This window comes from Capricornis sumatraensis, chromosome 10 (assembly GCF_032405125.1).
Source record: "Capricornis sumatraensis isolate serow.1 chromosome 10, serow.2, whole genome shotgun sequence".
NCBI classification, from domain to species: domain Eukaryota; kingdom Metazoa; phylum Chordata; class Mammalia; order Artiodactyla; family Bovidae; genus Capricornis; species Capricornis sumatraensis.
The window spans coordinates 72,898,213-72,911,282 of record NC_091078.1 but is presented as its reverse complement, the minus strand read 5'-3'; the positions used below and the strand labels follow the sequence as shown (position 1 = coordinate 72,911,282).

The 13,070-nt window shown below is 37.7% G+C and overlaps 1 protein-coding gene across 1 annotated transcript in view; it reads right to left on the bottom strand.

Moving 5' to 3' along the window:
- Window positions 1-13,070, bottom strand: part of CNTN3 (contactin 3) — a 258,496-nt gene that overhangs the window by 148,097 nt on the left and 97,329 nt on the right. The window lies entirely within an intron of this gene.

Sequence of the window (13,070 nt, the reverse complement as noted above, 5' to 3'; positions counted from 1 at the left end):
GTCTTACCAGAGGAATTAAACACGTAACAGCCTGTGATATGAATGAAGGTGTTTTAATGACTTTGGGTTTGGCAGCCCAATAAAACATTATGATCACCTTGGGATTTACACTGAAGTTAGCAGTCCTGCTTAATGGAAACAGGCTGCACGTGAATAATCTATGGTCGCCTAACTACATGTTTCCTCCTTAGGGTGATACTGGTTCAGATTAAAGAACATATGGAGGCATATCATATCACAGGCATAAAATTGCAAAGAATGTGGATGTTTCTATAAACAGTAAATATTTGTTTCCTGGGTTAGGAGGCAGTTTTAAGTAGCGCTCAAGAGCATCAACTCTGACTCTGCGGCTCATCAACTACCTCTGAGCTTCCATGCCCAACTGTGAAATGAAGAAAATAATACCTGACCTTTATGAGGTTGTTGTGAAGATTAAATAATGTACTTCAGTGATTCAAATTAAATGCTCAATAAACTTTAGCTATTAGCCTATTTTTTGCATTATTATTTTGCATTCTCCTACTTAGATTGGTGAGAAGAACAGCACCCTCTAATTTTAATGAGGATTGTTATGTGACTTTACTCATGTAATTAGAGATGGGATGTGGAATGACAGAGAGGAGATGAGAAGGAATGGAAAAAAGGGATGAAGACAAAGTAAGAGGAAGGGGAATTAAGGAAGGACCGAGGGGAGAAAAAAATGACAGAGTCTATATCAGGATGCAGTAATGTGGAATATTTAATTCAGGAGACATTAATTAGAAAGCATTACTCCAGCGGAAAGGGCTGTGCTCAGGCAAAGAAGAGTTGCTGGTGAAGAGAATTAGCGGTGACCAGGCGAGGGTAGAAGGCCCACAGCTCTGCTTGTCCTACTGACACTTCGTCCTTTCTCATCCTTTCTTTCTTTCCTTCCTTGTTTTACTCCTTTCTCTTTCCTACTTCCCCCCTACCCTCCATCCTTTCCACACTCCTTCTCTCCTTCCTTCTTTCCTCCCATTCAACCAACAAACATTTATTCGGGCATCATGAAACCCTCAGAACATCATAAAAATACACGCTACATAAACCTCAGTAACAAAGGCGGAAAGATTAGGTAGGTATCGGGTAGAGAGGATATCGCAAAGTCCGTGAAGACAAAGAAATTCAGTGGCAACAGAAGTGTGAGTGTACGGTGACTAACAAGTTAGAGAAATACTCTGCTCTTAGGGAGCCTGTATTTTCCTAGAAGACACAAAAATCTGTATCAGAATATCATTTGATAGAGCTACTACGAAGAAAGTGTCAGAAGGTAAGAGGGAGAGAACTCACAGGGTGCAGGGTGGTCAGGAACAGGGTTTACTTCCCTAATGTTTGAACTCAGGTTTGGCATTCACCTACAGAGTGCAGCATTCTAAATCAGAGCAGGGTGCATTTTATATCTATATATATCTGCGCCACTATCACCAAGATCAAAGTCCAGAACATGTCCAGAGATTTGGTTCACGTATTTTCGTTTTTCATAAATGATATTAATAGCATGCTATAAATCCCTTTTTTTTTCACCAGGCAGTATTTTAAGACCTCTCTACTACACTGTTTACCTATGTTTTCTAACCTCTGTACATACTCCGTGATGTGCATCAACCATACTTCTACTTGTCCTCTAACCTGGTAACAGGTCTAAGGTTGCTTCCGGCCATCTAAAGAACACGGAAAGACACATCCTCAAACATGAACACTTACTGAGCTATATGAATTTTTTAAAGAAAAATCATGAGTAGAAGCATCTATAGGAAGAATAATTTGATCAATGCCAGACTACTTTCCAGAACACATACCACTCTGCACTCCCACCAGCACCGCACGTTTGACTGTTGTTTTGTATATTTACATCCCCTGACATCTCAGAATTTAGAAAATTTTTCACATAACTCTAAAGCCTCTGGATTTCCTCCCTTAAACTCATGACTCCTTTCCTGGGGTATGTTTTTCAAAGTGTGTGGCTGTCCCCTTCGTGATGATGTGTAAGAGTATAATTGGGGTAATACAAGCTGAGGTGTGATTAACACTTAGGAGCAGACCCTGAAAAGATAGGGGAGGAGCAGGCAGAGGACAATGGCCCTCAGGCAGGACGGAGGCCCGCTGTGTAGAGGAACAGGGAAGTTCACCAGTGTGGCTCAAACACAGGGGGAATGGGGTGGGAACAGGGGGAAGGAAAGCAGATGAGGTCAGAGATGGAGAAAGGGCTGGAAATAGCCACGTGATTCAAAATCTGCCAGACAGAGCAGTTTTCCTGTTCCACGTGCAGAACTTTTAATGTTGAACCTAACCTTTTAGTTGCCATCAATGAATGGAATACGGCAAGCAAAACTGCAGCTGATATACCTTCAAGAGGTTAATAGTAATAAAAATGCTGTGTTAGTTGCTCAGTCTTGTCCAACTCTGTGCAACTCCTTAGATGGCAGCCCAGCAGGCTCCTCTGTCCCTGGGATTCTCCAGGCAAGAACATTGGAGTGGGTTGCCATTTCCTTCTCCAGGGTATTTTCCCAATGCAAGGATCAAACCTGCATTTCTTGTGTCTCCTGCACTGACAAGCAGATTCTTTACCACTGCACCAGCTGGGAAGCCCAGTAAAACAATTGTGATTCTAAGCATTTAGAACATCATAAAAGTGCATTCTAAAATAATCTTAATAACAAAAATATTCCAAATCAGGTAGAGGAGAATTTGTGTAGCAGACTAAGACACACCACCGAGAGAGCTCAGAAAACTGCTTCCTCCTCACAGGAAAGGCTGAAAATAATAATAATAATACACTTATTTCATTAGACCAGTCTGTGGAGATGTTCCCCTCAAAATACTATTGAAATGAGTCTACACAAGGTAAGGGATTTTGAGATTTAAATTTAAGGACAAACTGTTCTCATTTTTAAGTAAAAACTCAAAGGGTAGTAAAGGGTAGTAAGTTAATAGCTACTTAAAAAAAATAAACAAGCCTGGGACTGATTAGTGAGAACATTATATAGTCTTAATAAAATATATTAACTTTCAGATGTTAATTAAGTGTCTAGCAATATAAAAATAATGTGATTCAGAAGCAATGTATTCTAAGGCTCCTGGAGAACAGAAATAGAAGATTTATTATTTTAATCTGGTAGAGAGTGAAACGGGAAAAGGAAATGGCAACCCACTCCAGCATTCTTGCCTGGAGAATCCTGTGGACAGAGGAGCCCGGTGGGCTGCTGTCCATAGGGTCACACAGAGTCGGACACGACTGAAGCGACTTTGCATGCATGCATGTATTAGAGAAGGAAATGGCAACCCACTCCAGTGTTCTTGCCTGGAGAATCCCAGGGACGAGGGAGCCTGGTGAGCTGCCATCTATGGAGTCACACAGAGTCAGACACAACTGAGTGACTTAGCAGCAGCAGCAGAGAATAAAGTAACAAAGAATTTGTTGTTTGACACTGGGACACGTGTAACCTCAATATGTCTGTTGCTGCTGCTGCTACTGCTGCTAAGTCGCTTCGGTCGTGTCCGACTCTGTGCGACCCCATAGATGGCAGCCCACCAGGCTCCCTCATCCCTGGGATTCTCCAGGCAAGAACACTGGAGTGGGCTGCCATTTCCTTCTCCAGTGCATGGAAGTGAAAAGTGAAAGTAAGTCGCTCAGTCGTGTCCGACTCTTAGCGACCTCATGGACTGCAGCCTACCAGGCTCCTCCGTCCATGGGATTTTCCAGACAAGAGTACTGGAGTGGGGTGTCAATGTGTCTGGCCAACAGTAAAAAGTCATTATGAAGATAATGACGAGCATGGCTAAAAAGAGAAGAAACAGAGAAGAGTAAACATGGAGATAAGCATATTTATGTTTGTTGTTTAGTTGCTCAGTCGTGTCTGACTCTTTGCGACCCCATGGTCTGTAGCCCATCAGGCTCCTTGAGAGATTTCCCAGGCACGAATACTGGAGTGGATTGCCATTTCCTTCTCCAGGGGATCTTCCCGGACCAGGGATCGAAACTGCGTCTCCTGCATTGGCAAGCAGATTCTGTATCGCTGAGCCATGAGGGAAGCCCTCGTATTTATGTTTATTTTATAAATAATTTTTTTTCAAATATTAAATGGGAAGTTAATCTCTCTTGTATAGCTATTTCATTTGAAAAGATGGTGCGGAATAATAAAGGGTGAAGATAGTGTTTAAGCCTTTGCAATAAATGTTAAAGTAACCATCACAATTAAGAAAACCTTTGATTCCTCTCTCATCTTTAACAGTGGCTTCTAATTTTAAAACGAAGATATGATTTTAATCACTCCTTGTTACTCTGCAGTGATGATTAATAATTTGATATGCATGGAAGTGCTTTGAACTCATAGAAAAAAAGAATCTATAAATATAGAACTCTCATTCTTTCAAATAATAAAAGAAAATGTTTAATGTACTATGAAGATGAAATATATGTTAATAATGTAATAAGATAAAAATGCAAATAATCTAAATTGATATAATGATGAAAACAACTGTAAGTAACTGAGTGGCCTGAGAAGTCTAGATTAGATACACTTGCTTACACAGGCTTATCTTGTTTTTTCTGTTTTCCTGAAAATTGTTCATGTCCTTTTCTGTTCCTCCTATTGGACTCTAAGCATTTCAGATCAAAAGCAGCATCCTCACCTCTGTGGCCCCAGAGCATGGGATGGGGTAAGAGGTCAGGAAACGTAGGAACTCATGCACTTGAACTGCTCTATCCAAGGAGCAACTGAGGGAAACACACATGCTTTGAAAAATAAAACCAAAATTGGCTTGATTCAGTTTTTCTGTAATCGTCAGTATGCTAAGCATCCATCATTGCCTACTCTATTAATACACACACACACACACACACACATACAAACCCAAATACATGGAAATTAGAAAGACACTGAAATCAGAGCAAGACATATGAGTCTGACTCCTAATAAATACAAACATTTTTATTAAACATTTATGATAGTGTCCGGTGCTTAGTAAGGCTTACATAAGTGCTTGAGTTATTTAAAAACAAACAAAAGCCAAGCTAGGCCAAACCTATGGTGGCTATTACCTTGTCAATCTTGGGCAACTTTATTTTACTGTTCTGAGCCAGGGTTTCCTATATCTGAAAAATGGAATACTTCTTACTTAACAGGGTTTTTGTCAGGAGTAAAATATGGAAATGAACAAAAAAATATTTAGCATGCAGGTTCAAAAAGCACTACCTCCTTTTCCCTACTGCTGCTGTCTACCCTTTAAAAAATGATCTAGCTCGACTGCTATAATGTGCATCTCTGAATTTATTCTTAAATAATTAACTTTTGGTATAGTGAGTTTCTATGATGAAGAGTCATACAATGAGAGGTTTTACAGAATGCTGTGTAAAGGTGAAACTTTAGTCCCTTGCTAACCTGTGAGTCCCACCTCTCCACCCCCAGGGCAATTTGTAAATGCCTCCATTCACTGCTTATCATGTGGCTTAAAGGTCTCTTTTTAACATGTTTCTCTATCCCTAGATTATGAGCAGCATCAATGCAACAATTATGTCTTCTTTACTGTTATATCCTTTGAACCCAGCACAGAGTAAAAAACACTTGCTGAATTAAACGAACAAGTGATATTGGAGAAATCTCAAAACCTCCTGACTCATCTGCTTATGCCTGGCTGTATCACAAAACCGGAAAAGTTAACCTGCTCTGGACAGAGACTTATAACTGGGTTTAAATGGTTAAACATAAATTTCTGAATGAAGCGTCTAATTAAAATTTGAAAGTAAATTTTACACAAAGATTCTCCAATTTACATAAGGCTCTTCCTTTCTCCTTCAAAGATCCCATTACTTTTTCTTTTAACTTTCCCATTTGTTTATCTTCAAACAGGAGGTGTTCACAATCATATCCATTTAACAGACGGGAACACTGAAGTTCAGAGCTGCTGTGAAATTGCTTTCTCAAACAAGAGCACCATCCCAGCTGGGGTCATGATAGAAGTCCTATACCTTCCATTACTCTTTCAATTAGAATCTGCTTCCAAGTAATTAACACATTTTCTTTAGCTTACAAAATAATAATACTTCGTACAGCTCCAGTGTGGAAAATTTTTATTTGAGAAAGATTTATTTTGGGAAGTTTTATACGAACGTGTGATTGCAGGCCATTGTGAAAATCACCATGCCATTTCAGGTTTAAAAGTGTAATCGTGATCAACAATTCTCTGCAACCATGACAACACAATGTGTCCCTTTCTAGCTGTTTACTCTTAAAGAATTAGAGACTATTTAAGGATTCAGATTACCATGTATGCTATACCAAATGACCTTACAAAGAAGAAGAGAGAAGCTCTGGGTACTCAGCTTTGTAAATCAGTGCTAGTGATTACTTCAGATTACATAGGTATACATAAAAATATAATTCCTTGGGAAACATTAGATTAGATTAGATATAGATTCCTATAGGAATCTAGCAATGACAATGATATTTTAAGGATTGATCTACATACCAAAGGGAACTTTATTATAATATTTGTTTCCATAAGTTTATGGATCAGTATTCAGTACCTGTTATGAGATCAAAGCAAAGGAAGATTCCTTCTACCTTGAATTTCCAAATCAGAAGACAGTCAGACTTTTGAACACTTCTCTTAAAGATCTATTAATTTTCATGTAAGATGAGGAGAGAAGAAAAACTCAAGAGGGTTAATTGTGTGACCTTGTAATAGAAAGAAAAAAAAAATCTTAACTCCAAGGTTATTTGTGCCTGACTACCAAGAGACCAACTCAGTTATTAACAAAAATATCAAGAACAAGCAAAGGCTTCATGTATTTTGGTTCCACTACTTAAAAAAGGATTCAACTTAATTTATTCTCGAAGCTCAATCACTACCCAGGATGCATTCTTTAATCACAACTTTTTAAACTGCTTATACTAAAAAAGGGACTCAAAGTGTCCTTACTGTAACCAAATTAGTTTTCATAAAAGCTTGTGCTCAAGATCAAAAAGAGATAGGAAACCAGTATTTAAAGAATTTTTTTTTTTAACCAATTTACCTCTAAGCCACAGGTCATTAATCCATCTAGCTGAATTTGAATGCTTTAATCTCATACCGCAGTTATTTGAAACAAGCTGATTTAGGAGCCTAATTAAATATTACAGTATTTGTAAGAACCATTCTAACATGTATGACACGCTTCTCTCTCTTCGTATACTGAGTCTGAGGAACACTACTCTTATAGCAAAAGCATTAGTTAACATAATGAAATAAACTGACGCTAAGAGATGCTCCAGGGAGCCACAGGGACAGAGTTGAAGTCGCTGTGATGAATGTTCCCAATGCTCCCTAATCCTGTCCCTCATCCTGTCATGTCCACACACCCCACAACTCTGCTACTCAGAGTCATTTTTCCAGATGAGCCCCACTCTTCTAACAGTGCTCATCTTTCTTCAATAGTTAAGCTTTCGTATCATTTTTCTACGGTGAGGGACAGGAAAGCCTGGTTTGCTGCAGTCCATGGGGTCACAAAGAGCTGGCCACGAATCGGTGACTGAACAACAATAAATCAGCATTCTGTATTTACTTTTAAGCAACAGGCTGTGGTTGGGAAGCTCTTATGAAGCAAGCTCATCTCCTAAGGGTAAACTCTGCAAAAGATACAAGATCTTTTCTTAGACTGAAGGGTATGCTCCTCAGAAGCAGAAACCTGGCTTCTGGGGATACGTGAGTCTCTGGGGCACACGCTGCACATCTTCCAAAGGTATCCATTTTACCATGTGGATACACTATGGCGCAGGAGGCAAAAGCTGCAAGAATCTTCAAAGTAAGATCTGAGACTTCTAAGGATTCTTGGGTTTATGTTTGCTTTCCCATGGCTATGTCCCGGAACCCCTCAGGTCTGTGCTTGTTTTCCTCTCCTCTTTTCAGAAAGAGAGAGAGAGAGATGAACATTACAGGCAGAAAGAGCAGCCCTAAATGCTGGCGGTTCTGAGGAATAAAGGACAGTAGGTCTGGGCAGAAGGTAACATTGGAGAGGGGAATGGGGGAGTGTCCTAACCTGGGTTGATAGATGTTCCACGCTGCATGGGGAAGACAAGAATCTGAACTTGACTTTGTGATAAGCAGCTGCTGAAGGGCTTTAAACAAGAGAGTAAGGTGACTGAATTTACATTTTAAAGCCATAACTGGCTACTGTGGACAAGGACTGTAGGGAGAGGCTCTAGTGGAAATGGGAAATCTGAGAGGAGACTCCTCAGGTGCAGACACTGGCAGTTTCCAGAACTGGAGAACTTAAAAGATGACCAAGCCTTTGTTGAGTGGAATTGCTAAGGTCAGATGAAGGGTAGAGAAGAACATAGCACACCTCACATGCATTCTCTCAGCCTGAGGAGTCTGGAGGTCCCATGAGGACCTCATGCAAGGTCATAAGGTGCTAGGAGGTTTAATCAGGACTGAAAGAATTTTGACTCCACCCACAAACTTTTTGATGTCAACTGATCAGTTAAAAAATTCTAGTTCTTCAATAGAAAGCAAGGCAATACAATCAGAAAGAACTTAAAAGTCTAGTTCAATCTTAACCTGATGTTTGACTGTCCTCTATCACCATCCCCAACACACCACAAAGCAGTGGGTGTTCAATATCACGTAATTTCAGTTTTTTTTTTTTTTCCAAAAACATGTACTCAGAAAAATGTCACAGGAAATAGAAGCCTCTTTAGGTGGTCATGAAATCAAACAGAAGTTCCTGCGATTTCAGAAATATTCTGACTTCCTTCTTCTTGTTTGCCATTAAACCCATTAATGTAGGGAGTTCAATTAATTTTCTGATTCTCTTTTCTCTCTGTCTAGATCTATTGATACTCCATGCCCTAATTCTGCAAGGTCACTTTGCCAGGAATCTCCTACTTCTCATCAAGTAAAACAATCTTTCACAAAATGCCTCCTTCTTGAAATCTTCTCTCTTCTCAGCTCCTAATATGGGGTTGGCCAAAAGCTTCGTTTGGGTTTTTCCTTTTCTCATAGGAAAAACCAATTGAACGTTTTGGTCAACCCAATACTTTCATTCAGTTGGCTCTGATGGGCTTACCATTCTCTGTCTTTCCTTATTTAGACCAATGTCTAAGCCTCCCGCTTACATTAGAAACTATTTCTAATTTATCTTTTTGATAAGATCCTTTCCCCTCACACAAAAGGCAAAAAAATAAATATATACAAAGTAAACAATTACCTAACTTTTAAGCTAAGTTTACTCTATAAGGGGTCCATTCCATTTTAGAAAAGATGCCAAGGGATCAGGAATTTTCTTTCTTAATTGAAGCTGGTGAAAGTGAACTCACAAACATTTGTTAATTCAGTAATTATTCATTACACCTTTTCAGTAAGACAGAGATGCTGTACTCATTGGACAGATAAAAGAAAGGCGGATGGCTAAGTCTCCTCAATGTCCATTATTCTGGTTTCTCTAACTGGGGGACCTTAAATATGATAAATCAGTTCCATGCTTGACTCTCTTTGACTATAATGTTACCTTTTCCTCCCAACTAAAATTGAAGTCTGTTTCCTTTTAAGAAAAGCTTAACACACATTTTTCCTTACAGTACTCATCATGTTCTTAAAAGAACCCAGGAGACAGCACCTTGTACTGAAAAGAACAATTCAGAGTTATCAAAAAACCTGAGTTTGACTAGGGCTCTGACATACACTATGTCACTTTGCTCAAATCAGTCTATAAAGATCTCAAGATTCCTCATCTGTAACTAGACTTTGCTATAGCATAGTACTGCAAAATATTGATGTGGTTATGAAACAATATAGTTTGCTTGAGATATTGATTTTTTTTTGCTTGTTTGTTGGGATGTTTTTAAAGTAGTGGAAAAGAAGAGAAAAAAAGATAGATTAGACAAGAATGGTTTGTATTTCAACTACAAAAATTGTATCATCAGGCTCACTACTTGTGGTCTTGAAAGGGAATTCAAATATAGAAAAATCTTTTATAATAACCCTAAATATGAACTAAATTTTACACTCAAAGCTATTCATCACAGCATTATAACAGCAGAAGTCCAAACAATCTAAATGACCAAACAAAACCATGATGAGATTATCTATCAGAACAAAAGAAAGCATAGCCCTAGTTACTCCAGAGCAATGGAATTCTCCTCCAGGTGTATTTCAAAAATGGCTCTGATAGTATCTTCTGGGAACACAAGAGTGTCACCCAAGAATTCACTGACACCAATTTTGTGGCCAGAAAATTTGTAAATAAATATGGAAGACTAGGTAGCCTTCTTTAATTTAGTCACCATTTTTTTTAAATATGTAAATTTAAAAAATTTTAATGTAATGATTCTGATGTGCACTTAGAAGAATGTGTTTGAAAAATGTGGTTTTTTTTTTTTTTTGGCTAACTATATAACAGGATTTGTCCCACAAATTATTAAAACATTATGGAATTAAAATAGAGCATTTAAATACCATGGTGATGCTGTAGGAATAGAACAGTAACGCAGAATAAAGAGTTTAAAAACTGACTCATGCATGTATATATGTATGTATCAATCTGCATGATATTTTAACACAATTTTGATGGAATTTCCAAGATGTAGAGGAAAGAATGGATTAGTCATTGAAGTGTGTTGAGATAACTATTAATAGCTGTTCGTGTGACAAAAATGATGCTAAATCCTTATCTCACACACTGCATCGAAGAAATTCTAGATAGATCCGTATTACAGTTAAAAACAGCATAAAGATCTGAAAAAATAGATATTTAGTTGAACATACTTATAACGTGGAGACTTTATCAAAAATGACACTCAAGGCAGAACACTGTATGTAAACCAAAGGGACTTTACTATATAAAATTTTTGATACTCTAATAAAGCAAAATAAGGAAACAAAAATGAAACCAACTAAATAAAATAATAAAAGGTAACAAATCAGATAAGTACAAAAATGTGCCATCTATGACAAATAAAATGATATTCATCTTAAAATATAAGGAATGATTTAAATAATTATTTTTATATTAAAGATTTTCAATAAGAAAATACTGTTTCTAAAGTGTTCGTACTAACACGGAAATGTTACAACATTAATAAAAAAATGTAAATAAGTCAGTGCAGTTGCTCTCAATTACGAAACAAAATATGTTAAGAGAAAATAAAATAAATAGACCAAAATGATGGCTATTTTGGTAATATGGGTAATTTTACCTCTGTGATTTAAACCTGCTGTATTTCCTGTGTTCTATAACAAGCACCATTGATTTTAACACCTAAAAAAAAAAAAAACCCCACAAATTCTTTTAAGTATCTTCAAGGGGAAAATTGGGTTTACTTTAAAAATCTTACTTTTCAATATGCTCCTTAGTTTAACTATATTTAGTGGAGACTATATGTCAATAAATACCTCCTTTTCTCTATGCATGCCATTCTCCTGCATCCAGACAATTCCTTTCCTTAGCAAATCTACAATTTTGCAAAAAAAAAGTGATGTGTGCACATGCACATAGGAAGAAAATAAACAGCTGAACTATAACAGCTACATTATTTCTTATTGTTAGTAATTATTTTTTTTCTGCCAGAGGAGGAAAGCAATAAAGAAAAGATATATAGAATTTTAGCAGTGAACATGTACTTATTAATTCTTTTTCAGGGCTAAAATGACAACTCTACTTCATTTCCTACATTGTATCTTGAAAAACATACAAAGGCACAAAAGAAAAATGAAAGTTCTGTGCTCAGCATCCTGTTCTCAGATCTGAGGTTTACAGAAAAATGTGGTAGAGTGAAAGGAGTCCTGTATTCTGCTTTACAACTAAACATGGATGTCTTTTTCCAGTTTCAGTGGTCAACTGGAATTTGTTATACTTTTCTATGTAAAGCTCAAGATAAATGGAACTTCAGAGAAACAATAAACTGAAGAATAATACATGCCAAATGTTCTTTGCAAAAGACCCAGCATTTTTTGTGCCCAAAGAAGATTTTTAAGTAGCAAGTTTGGAATACAAATAAATAAATACTTGATGGTAAAATATAACACACATCGTATCCATTCGAAGATATCAATTTAAAGATATCTCAGCTTGACAAAATATCTCACCTTGACAGCATATTTAAAAAGCAGAGACATCAATTAGCTGACAAAGGTCCCTATAGTCAAAATGATGGCTTTCAAAAAGTTGATGTTTCTGAATTGTGGCGCTGGAGCAAAGAGATCAAAACAGTCAATCTTAAAAGAAATCAACCCTGAGTATTTGTTGGAAGGACTGATGCTGAAACTGAAGCTCCAGTACTTTGGCCACCTGATGTGAAGAGCCAACTCATTGGAAAAGACCCTGATGTTGGGAAAGACTGAGGGCAGGAGGAGAAGGAGGCAACAGAGGATGAGATGGTTGGATGGCATCACTGACTCAATATATGAATTTGAGCAAACTCTGGGAGATAGTGAAGGACAGGGAAGCCTGGCATCACTAACTCAATGGACATGAGTTCGAACAAACTCTGAGATAGTGAAGGACAGGAAGGCTGGCATGCTGCAGCCATGGGTCACAAAGAGTCAGACACCACTTAGTGTCTGAACAACAACAGCTTGATAAAATATAATACCTTGTCAACATTTAAAGGAATCATGATTTTCCCTCCTAACTATAGAGGATGCATATTATAGATGCCATCTACATACAAGACACGTTTTCCAATGTACTGTGTTTGTGTACTGGGTCTGTGTTTGTGAGCAACGTGACCAGTCTCTAGTTAACCTTTCTTTGACCTGATATTTTCTAGCTTAGCCAGAATGGCCCAGGCAATCATTGGCTTCCTGCAGTCAGCTTATGACTTGGGGTAGGAAGGACCTTAAGAGGTCATCAACAATGCCTGAATAAATTTCGCTCCATGGTGGGAAGATGCAAACTTCAAGCTCATGCACTTCAAAGGAAATTAATTTCCCACTGGTCTTGCAACTTTGTGTTATATAAATCCCTGGATTTAAGACTAGGAATATTTCTGATGTGCTTTTGAAAATCTGATCTAAGAGTTTAAAAAAAGGAAAACAAAATTCTCTAGAATGAAGCACTGTAGGCCTTTAATAAA